The sequence below is a fragment of the Vulpes vulpes genome, chromosome 12 (assembly GCF_048418805.1).
Source record: "Vulpes vulpes isolate BD-2025 chromosome 12, VulVul3, whole genome shotgun sequence".
Classification (NCBI taxonomy): domain Eukaryota; kingdom Metazoa; phylum Chordata; class Mammalia; order Carnivora; family Canidae; genus Vulpes; species Vulpes vulpes.
Window position 1 is genome coordinate 180,250,674 of NC_132791.1, and position 10,843 is coordinate 180,261,516.

Below are 10,843 nucleotides of genomic sequence, written 5' to 3' on the forward strand. Positions count from 1 at the left end.
TCGTACAATCGTCTAGCTGCCCAGTTTTCACCCTCATTTTAATGTCTTTTTTAGAATTGACTTGCTTCAAATTGCTTTTTTAAAACTTCCTCTAATATAGCCCCTCCCTCTTCCTACATTTTATCTTTTGCCATCTTTGCCAGGTCCTTGGTTTCATTTACAGCCTTAACCATGTGTTATCTCATATGTGGGGGAACAGATTTCTGTGTCAATAGGACTTTCTTTCCTTCTTCAGCTCTGCTTACAGTTGTCCAGTACTGGAAGCTGTTACATTAAACTATGGAAAGCTAAAAGTTAAAAAAAAAAATCCATTCTTACTGGGAAAAATGTAGACTCTTGGTTTCAGGATCCTCTGGGACCCATCATGGGTTATCTAAAGTACCAAAAATTATTAGCCTGATGTCTTAGTGGAAGTACTCAGGATATTAATTCACCAGTTGTGTATAATTCCCAAGTTAGTCTCTTGTGCCAAACAGTGACTAATTAAGCTGTGGATAATGTCATGCTGCAAGCGTGATAAAACAATAATGATGATGGTAATAACAATAGCTAACACTGAGCGCCGTTAGGTGCCAAGCATGGTTATAAGGCTGTTAACATGCGTGACTTTAGGTAGTCATCGTAATAATCCTAAGGCACTACACAGTTATTAGCCTATTTTATAGATGAAGAAACTAAGACTCAGAGGGAAATTATATGTGCAAAGATTATAGGATTTGAACCCAGGCAAGTGGATCCCAGAGCTTTGCTCCTAGTCACTACATTACTTAAGAGTAGAACCCAACAGAATGCTTTACTCCTGTGTCCTTTCTAGGAAGCTGGTTGCTCCAGGTAAAAACATACAGAAATAGGTTAGGAATAAGAAGAACACACACACACACACACACACACACACACACACACACACAATCTTTATTTCTTTGGAGATCAGTGAGGGGTGGGGCACAGAACTGGGAGAATTAGCCTGTTAGTAATCAGTTAATGATAAGCGTTAAAAGAAAGGAATTCAGAAAAAAATATGGCAGTTTAGTTGGGAGGAGATTATTTTTAGCTACCAGGCAGGAAGGAGTGGAATACACAATGTAAAGCCATCAAAGGTTTTTCAGCACAAAAGGAATATAATGAAAACTATGCTTTTAGGAAAATGAAACAGTGACTATTATGGCCTGGAAGGAGGAAGACTCAAGTGGAAAGGCCACTTTGGAGATGTCTACAGGAACCTGAAGGACAGGTAGTGAGGGCTGGAAGGAGGGCAGTGACCATGGGCATGGAGAGGCTGGGAGAGGCTCTGTGGAGGAAGGCCAGAGGGATGGATGTCAAGGGTTAAGATGACTACAAGAAACCAATTCGGGTGAGTGACAGAATGGGGTCTCACGAGGAGAAACAGGAAGGCTGGGAGGAGAAGAGCATGTGGGAGGGCATTTGAAGCTCTGGCAAGATGTTTCGGAATACTGTTGGGAAACAGGAGTTTGAGAGGGAAGCTAGAGGGGGATCTAGAGCTTCTGCAGAGCATGGAGAGTCAAAGTCACGGAAATAGAGGAGAATGTAGAATCAGATATAGAGTGATAGAGACAGAATCCTGGGGGTGGGGGACATTTACATTTAGAGGCAATTAGGAGTCAGAAAGGATGAAGTCAGACAGAGGAAGAGGGATGAGAGCAGCATGGCCTAGAAGCCAAAGGCGGAGAACATCTGGAGAGGAAGGAGGTGAGAGATAAGGTGAAAGGTCATGGAAGGCACAGTACAAGATGAAGTGTTGGGGGAGAAGGGCCTTTCTTCCTCCAACACTTACAGAAAGGAGAAAAGGATGAAGAAATCTATAGATGTGGAGATGGTGAGAGGAGCACTTAGGGAGTGCATGGGGGTAGGCCATCCAGCAAACAGCCACAGTGTGGGTCGCATGGTGTACTCCATCCAAGTGCAGCAGGGTTGCAATCAACACAGTGAGAAGTGTGACATGGAGTCAACAGGAGGAGGACGGTGAAAGATACTGGGGGATATGAGGGCCACCTGATGTTGGATGACACGTATGGTGGATCAACTGGCTCACTGTATGACTTTTTAAAAACTACGTGTGGGCAGGAGGCAGATACGTAGAAGCAGCAGATGGTGGAGTTCTCTCTGGTTTGGGAGTTAGAGTATGTGTCCAACTGAGGGACAAGGGGTCAAGGTCACTAAGGACCGGATAGAACAGCCAGAGGACTGAGAGAAAAACATTGCCTGGTATGATGGCCTTGGAGGCTCAGCTCTCCCTTTAAGGTAACCCGCTCTGCAAGCATAGCTGACCGACAGCCTCATGGAGTGTTTGCACCTTTGGATTTACCCAATATGTGTCCTAGGCTGCTTCCGGGCTGCTCCAGTGAGGACTAACCTTAGTGGAGGTACTTAAATGAGCCACCCTTCCCCCCATGTGGGACTCCTCTCAGAGTTAAGCTTGCTCAGGGACTCCTCATTGGCTTGGGTGAATTTTTTCTCTGACCTTTCTCTGCAGTCTGAGGCTCTTCCTCCCCAATCCCTCCTCCCTCTCTCCTTTTACAGGTATTAGAACTGCCTGGCAGTTTGAAGATTCTTCCTGCCTGACTCCCTCTCACTTTATGCTTCCCAGGCATTTTTCCCAATAAATCTCTCACATGTCTAAATCTATTTTAGCTTCTGCTTTTTTGGAAGTCCTGAATGGACATACTTGGGCTGCTATTATTAGTGGAAGGCCTAGTGAATGGAAGATGTAGGCAAAGAGGTAGCTACAAAGACGTGTAGATGATGTTCACACGATTCTTTTTTGAATTACAGACTCACAGGAGGATGCAAAAATAGTATAGAGATTTCCCCTAAACCTTTCACCCTGCTTTCTCCAGTGGTAACATCTTATATAATTAAAACCAAGAAATTGATATTGCTATAATATTGTTAACAAGTTCATATGATTTGGGGTAATCTGTTTCTCATTATGTTTCTGTCCACATCATAGATATATTGATTTCATCTCTAATGCAAAAGGCCACTTAAGTGACAGTTCCCTTCCAAGTCAACCAGGTCTATAACCACAAGGTTTGTAAATGCATAAATGAAGCCATTAGGTGGAGGGACAAATGGGAAATGACATATATCCACTGAAGAGAGAGCCGCCCCCCCAATCCATCCATCCATCCATCCATCCATCCACATTTGCTAAGCTTTTCCTTAGTGTCAGGAACTATATGATGCCTCCACTGTATCAAGATACTGCTAACAAAATGGTAGCAGCAGCTACCCCTCCTCTGTTTGGATTAGGATGCAGTGAGGAACCCAGATATATAGTTGTTTTCTGGGCAAAGGATATCCAGATCTGTCCTGTGATCATTTTCACCTAGGCAGTAATTCAACTGATAGCAACCGTATGCTCAACAACCAGGATCATGCCTTTTTATGAGTCATTGTAAAGTGCCAAGTGCATTGACATATACTTCATAAATGCTAAATAATAACAAGTCAGTGAACCTAGAAATATTGGATTCAGTATTTGAGACATTAAATCCAAGTTATGCTGTTCTAGAAGCAAAGCAAACAAATAAATCAATCCCAAATCAAATAAAGCCCACATCCATCCCCAGCCAGCAGTGGGTGTCATCTGGAACGCTCTTTATGGGCGAGTGGTTCTCTCATGAAGGGGCACTTGTTAGTTCCTTACCTGACATATCACATCCAATGTCTTGTGTGATTTGGGAGAAGAGTTTTATGCCTGACCCACAGCAGACAGCAGCAGCACTATGTTCTTAAAGCTCCACTTCCCTTTATTTGATGCCAGAAAATAGTATCTGGTGAAGCTCTGGAGAAGAACAATAGTCACCCCACTGAGCAAGTATACTAGTCCTCATAGGAAGTCTCTGCAGGCAGTAATGGGAGTCCTTGTTTGTATTTCAAAGCCAGGCTTTAGCTTTCCTTTAAGATATAAGTCTCTTCAGGGCTGCCTATGACTCCTTGAGGGTTTAGGCACTCAACCTAGAAAGCCTGAAATGCCAAGGATGCTGTACTGGCCACTGAACCGGATTATAGCGCAGTCGAATGCTTTTCCTACTCACAGTCCAGAGCTCTGAGCATGGTCTGGTGCTGTCTGATTTGGGATCTCAGGGCACAGCCCCTTCTCTCTAGAAGTCTGCCATCTTGGTTCCACACAAACATGATTAACCTCTGTCCACATCCCCTTAGTTATTTCATAGTGATGACATCCTTGGGAGCAAAGCCCAACCCTCCATAGCAAAAGACTGATGGCAAAGCCATTGTAAGATGAGGAGGCAATAACTACGACATCTCTGGGAGTGACACACGCAAACAGGATCACATTTTGAATAGAGTCTAGAAGAGATGCCATCCTTTAATGGTAATTTCCAAAAGGATTTTACTCTCATTCAACTGCAGCCAAGGGGAGGAGATCCAAAGAGCCCATGCAAGACACCTAGATCTGGCCAAAGTAGTGTTGAGGAGAGGACTGAGCCAAAGGGGAAAGTACAGAGCCAAGAAACAAAAGGTAAAACAGCCATCAATGCCGACCTTGTTAATTTTATGAATACAAGTGATTCCAGCCAGTTGCTGCCTGGCCCAGACCTAGCTCATCACATCCCACAGAACTAAATGACATATAAACAGAAGGACGCTTAAGTGGTTAAGACAGTGGTTCTCAAATGTCACTGTGCATTCAGTTTATCTGAGGAGTCTTTCAAAAAGGCAGATTTCTGCTATTTAGCTTTCAGAGATTCTGACTTGGTAGGTCTGGCATGGAACTTGAGAAATGTCCATGTTTAGCAAGCACTCCAGTGATAGAAGCAGATGTACTGCCCATTATATTTTGAAAGTCACTGCTTTAAATCATTGCCTTTCAATCTTCCTGAGGGTGTGATATTAAGAAGTTGAGAGAAATACTTTCTAAATAATCCAACCCAAACCTTTCATTTGGCAGATGAAGAAATTGAGGGCTTAGGTAACCTTCTCAAAGTCACTCAGCCAGTTAAAGGTGGAAACTCAAGACTAGAAGCAAAATCTAGTTACTGTGCCTTTTGCATTTACTATACTGTATGGTTTGTGGAAACCAAACCATGAGTCCAGTTGGATACATACACACATAAGTAGAAATTAGAATATGGCTGAGTTGTTTTAAAAAGTTTTATACCCTTTGAGGTAATTGGTGAGATCTTCAGTATTGTCAAAGCAAACATTCAGAAAGAAATGGTACTTACCCTCTCTAAAATCCATGGTGAAGAAGATGATAGAAGGGATTCATAGTTGTCCTTTGAACAACCACAATGTCCAGGTTCCCCCAAATCAGTGCCTGAGATAAAACAAAGAGCAAACAATTGCAAGAAATTGTATTTATTCCTGATGCTGCATTAAAATAATAAGCACTCTTCATAAGCTATGCTAGAACCAAATCAGATTTAAATGTCAATTATACTCTTCATCTTTAGGTTAATTTCTCATTTTACTTTGTGTGGCCATGGCAAATTGAAGCTGAAGGGTTCTTTGTTTTAGCAAATTCCAGATGTGCCTTGACAAGGGCCGCTGGAAGGTTAGTTCATAGTTAGACCCCTCTTCATAGTTCATAGAAGACCCCTCTGACCAGGCTCTGAGAACTTCTCATTCACTTGTTCTTCTCTTTATATATTAAACTGAAAACTGAGTAGACTCCTCATTTTAAATGAATGGACAATCAGAGAAGTTATGCCAAGGATATTGATTAGATCTTCACAATTTAAGAGGCTGCACTATTCATTGACTTGTTCATTCATTCATTCATTCATTCATTCATTCATTCAATATTTATGAAGATTTTTATTATGCCAGGCAGTTGTTCTGCTCTGTAGTGTATTTTACCCATTCGGAAGCTGATTGGTTAGAATGAGGGTGAATACCCATCACCAGTTATGTAAGTCATTTAATAGAAAGCCTGTGCTCTTATAGCATCATGTGTTGTAGCGGCAACTGGGAATCAAGAGGTCCAGTTCAAATTCTGGACCACTTTGAAAGAGCAGAATTTCTGAATCCTGACACTACTGAGATGTGGAGCCAAATAATTCTTTGCTGTGAGGAGAACTATCCTGCGCATCACAAGATGTTTAGCATTGTCTCTGGCCTCTACTTATTAGAATGCCATGAGTGTCTCCTAGTTGTGGCAATCAGACATGTCTTTAGACATTGCCATGGCCAAATGTCCCCCGTAGGGGAGGCAAAATTGTCCCTGGTTGAGAATTATTGGATATAGTAATACCTACTAGTTTTGAGCACCTATTAGCATGTCGTGGTAGAACTTTATATACATCAAATTCAGTCTTGAAACCAGCATTTCAAAGTAAGTAGTACTACACACATTTTACACAGGGTGAAATTGAAGTCCACAGATGTCAGGAAAACACCCTATGTATACAATTGGTAAGTGTTGGAGATTTGAACCCAGGATTTTGGACATGAAGGCGCATGTTCATTGTTCCCCACTTTTTTCTTTGGCATATTTTAAACATTCAAAAAAGCAAAGAGAATAATCTAAGAATACCTATGTACTTAGTACTCTGAATTTAACAAATGTTAATATTTTTGTCATATTTACTTTGCATCTTTTTTTTTGGCAATAAAGTGCTACAGATACAGATGAATCGCCCCCTTTCATTCTGTTCCTCTCACTTCCTTACCTAAATAACCATTCTATTGAAGCTGGTAGTATAAATTCGCTGGGAAAGATTTTATACACCTTCCATGTGTATGTATGTTCACAAACCATATATAGCACTCCAGAGAATGCACAGAAAGGGGACACTTGCTTCTGCAATTTGCTTTCTTTACTCAACCTTATATTTAGAGTTTTCTTCTATGCTGAAACTTTTTCACTAATACTTTTATTTTAATTACAGTATTGTATGGAACAGGCCACAATATGTTCAACCATTCCCCTCTTGGTGGGCATTTAGTTTGTCTCCCATTTTTACTATCCTCAGTTGCATGGCTGGGAATACAGCTGCATGTGTGTAAGAGTTTCTCTAGGACACACATCTCAAAATGGGATTGCTGGGTTGCAGGCTGTGCACATCTTCAACTGTATTAAATATTGCCAAATCACTCCACACAATGATTGCACTAAATTACACTCCCTCCAACAGACTGTAAGAGTTTTCATTTCTTTACATCCCTGCCAATGCTCAGTATTTTCAAACTTTATGTTTGCCAGCCTGATTAGGGCGAAATAGCATATAATTATTATTTCAAAACCTTGTGTTCTTAACCACTCCTCTTACTGTCTACACTGCTGGAAGCTTCAGTTATGTAAAATGGAGAAAATACCTTTGCGTATTCGCATGAGTAGTAATAAATTCTTCTGGCGTAGTGCGTGAGTATATTTTGTAAATATCAAGTGCCACTTTCGTGCATGGCTGGTGGGGGGAGAGAGTCTTTGCAGCTTCTATAGCAGGCAATTTGACAAAATCTATCAAAATTTCAAATGCACATGTATTTCTTTTAACTTAAAAAATCTCACAATTACAGAAAACTCACAAATATAGTGAAAAGAATTCTTAGTGTGACCCAAATTGCCAAAACGTTAGTGTTTTATAATATTTGCATTATAATTCTCAATCTCTCCTCTTCCCTCCTCCTCTCTTTCATTTGTACATATCTATATCTATAAGCATCATAAATGTACACACACATATATTATCTTTCCAAAATGATTTTACCTCTGAAAATGTTCTACAAAGACATTGCATTATTAACCATTGAAAAGTTATAAAAAACCAAGAAATTAGCATCAACAAAATACTATTATATAACCCACATATCTTATTCAAATGTAATCCACTCCCCAGTAAATGTTCTTCATAAAAGAAAGTATTTTCTCCCTCTTCCAAGATCCAATCCAGAGTCATGTGTTATACTTAGTTGTCCTGTCTCTTTAGTCCCATTTAACAGGGACGAATTTTTCAGTCTTTTTTGTCTTGCTGGAGGTTTTGAAGACTATTGATTAGTTATTTTGTAGAATATCCCTTACTTTTGGCTTGTCTGATGTTTCTTCATAATTAGGTGGAAAGTATGCATTTTTGGAACAGAAGTCATGTTGTGTCCTCAGGAAGTACACACTTGATGTCACTTTGTCCCACTACTGGCCATGTTATTTTGATCACTTGGTTATGGTGGCATCTGCCAAGTTACTGCTTTTTTCTTTGTAAGTTAGTATTTTGGGGAGATATTTTGTGACTATGGTGATATTCTATTATATAGGTCAGACTCAGATTGGCTTACTGTCCTTAGTTATTATGACCAAATTGCTTCACGCCTGGTCAGTGAACACTCAATTCAAGCTGACTTCTGTGTCCTTTTGATATACCCTCCATTATTCTTTAGCACTTCCTTACTTTCTGGCACTGTAAGATGCCCTAGGTTCATCTCATGCCTGTCCTGCTCCTATTCTGGAACTGACCATTTTCTAAGGAGCCTTGGTTTTTTTGAGGGGAGAATGGTATTTAGAAACCAAGATACAAGTGCTAGGTGTGTTCTTTATAATGGGTGACCTAACTTTTAACTTAGTGGTTTCTCCTTCAGAAGTTTCTGCAACAGATATACCTATACATTTAAACAAGATTTATGTAGAAATAATTAATTGCAGCACTATATAGAATAGCAAAGGGCTAGATACAACCTGAAGGTTCATCAAGAGGGTTAAATAAATTATTTAGGTACTTGTAATTGAATACTATGCATCCATAAAAGATTGAGAAATTATTTCCAAAGTAGACTGTTACATTAAAAAAAATCAATTTATAGAACTATGTATCCAGTTTGTTACTATTTATATGCTAAAAGGGGAGAACATATACACATATATATGTGTATATGCTTGCTGATAAATGCATAAAATAGCACTGGAAAAGCTTACAAAACCCCAAAAATATTGACTACGGGTAGAAGATTTGGGCCATTTGGGTACAAGAGAGGGAAGAAAGCTTTCATCATAAACTTTCTTGTACTGTTTAAATTTGGAATCATATGAAGCCTTAAAAAATACTATAAAACAGGGCAGCCTGGGTGGCTCAGTGGTTTAGCGCCGCCTTCGGCCCAGAGCGTGATCCTGGAAACCCGGGATGGAGTCCCACGTGGGGCTCCCTTCATGGAGCCTGCTTCTCCCTCTGCCTGTGTCTCTGCCACTCTCTCTGTGTCTCTCTTTTATTCATTAAATAAAATATTTTAAAAATACTATAAAACATAAAATGAAGTATTATTTTAATATAAAGTATTACGAACTCAAATATCAAAAGAGGAAATCTGTTTTCTGGGACAACAGGTGAGCTAAAAGCATAACTACAATTGAATAATTATCTCTTAGTATAAATATAAACAGTCTTATGATACTTTTTTGATTTAACTTCTCCATCTGTTATATGGTTATAATATCATCAACCCAGAAGCCAGAGGAAAGGAAATTGAAGCAAGAGTGAAGACACAAAGTGTCAAGCTAATATGACTGCCAGTCATGACACATTCTCATATATATGTGAATTTGAGAACTATCTGTTGAATGAAAAAATGGGCAGAAGGATGGATAAAGTTATAAGAGAAGGAAGTTGAGAGGAAAATTATGTTTTATACTTGAGTTTCAGTAAAAGGACCTTTAAAAGCACAGGAGCACATTAAGGAGCAGTCCTTAAATAGATCATCTTTAATGCATTGTTGTTATTCAATGCTTCATGTAAGAATGGTGATGCTTTAGGCAGGCCACACAACCTAGCAGTTAAGACCACAGGTTTTGGAGTCAGGGAACTGTGTTCATATTCTGGTTCTGCCACTCTAGCTCTGTGACAGGGCAAGTTATTTAACCGGTTTGTGCCTCAGTTTCCTATCCTGTAAAATGGGGCTACTAGGATAGCTGTGAGGATTACAGGTCATGAGTTATTACCTGTGAAGCACTTAAAACCATGCTGACACATGGTAATCACTTGATAGATATAAGCTATAATTTGTTTTTATCTTAATTTTATTATGGTAAGACCATTTCATATGTGATCCATGCTCTTAACAAAATTTTAAGTGTACAATAAATACAGTATTGTTAACTATAGCTACAACGTTGTATGTACAATGGGTCTCCAGAACTTATTCATCTCCTATGACTGAAACTTTACACCCACTGATTTGTAAGTCCTCATGGCAACTAACCATTACATTCTCTGCTACCATGAATTTAACTATTTCAGACACCTCATGTAAGTGGAATCATGCAGTATTTATCCTTTTGTGACTGGCTTATTTCACTTAGCATCATGACTTCTACATTTATCCATGTTGCTGCATTTGAAATTATTGCAGAATTTCTTTTAAAGGCTGAATAATGCTCCATTGTGTGTAGAAACCACATTTTCTTTATCTATTCATCCATAAAAGTACATTTAGGTTGTTTCTACATCTTGACTATTGTGATTAGTGTTGCAATGAATATGGGAGTGCTAATATATTTTTAGGATCCTGATTTCAATTCTTTTCAATAAATATCCAGAAGTAGGATTGCTAGATCATATGGAAGTTCTATTTTTATTTTTTTTGAGAAACATCACTTTCTTTCTCTCTCTCTCTCTCTCTTTTTTTTTTAAGATTTTATTTTTAAGTAATCTCTGTCCCCAGTGTGGGACTTGAAGTCATAAGCCTGAGATCGAGAGTCACATGCTCTACTGCCTGAGCCAGCCAGGCACCCCTCTACTGTTTTCCACAGGGGCTGTAACATTTTACCTTCCCATCAACAAGGTACAAGTTTTCCAATTTCTCTATATCTTCCCCAATACTTGTTAAGTTATAATTCTTTATCATCATGAAATTTTAGAGCTAGAAGGGCCCTCAA

At 39.4% G+C, this 10,843-nt stretch overlaps 1 protein-coding gene and 1 long non-coding RNA gene across 3 annotated transcripts in view; one reads left to right on the top strand and one right to left on the bottom strand.

The window, feature by feature from the left end:
• The window catches only part of ZFHX3 (zinc finger homeobox 3), a 956,897-nt gene that overhangs the window by 396,762 nt on the left and 549,292 nt on the right, over positions 1-10,843 (bottom strand). Inside the window, exon 6 of the mRNA XM_072731601.1 lies at positions 5,211-5,302. The gene's annotated coding sequence lies outside the window, so the exon portion shown is untranslated. The remainder of the gene's footprint in view (positions 1-5,210; positions 5,303-10,843) is intronic.
• LOC140594804 (uncharacterized) overlaps positions 1-10,843 on the top strand; it is a 32,617-nt gene that overhangs the window by 16,080 nt on the left and 5,694 nt on the right. For both annotated transcript variants that reach the window (XR_011996132.1, XR_011996133.1), the window contains one exon: positions 10,600-10,749. This is a non-coding gene — a long non-coding RNA (uncharacterized lncRNA). The remainder of the gene's footprint in view (positions 1-10,599; positions 10,750-10,843) is intronic.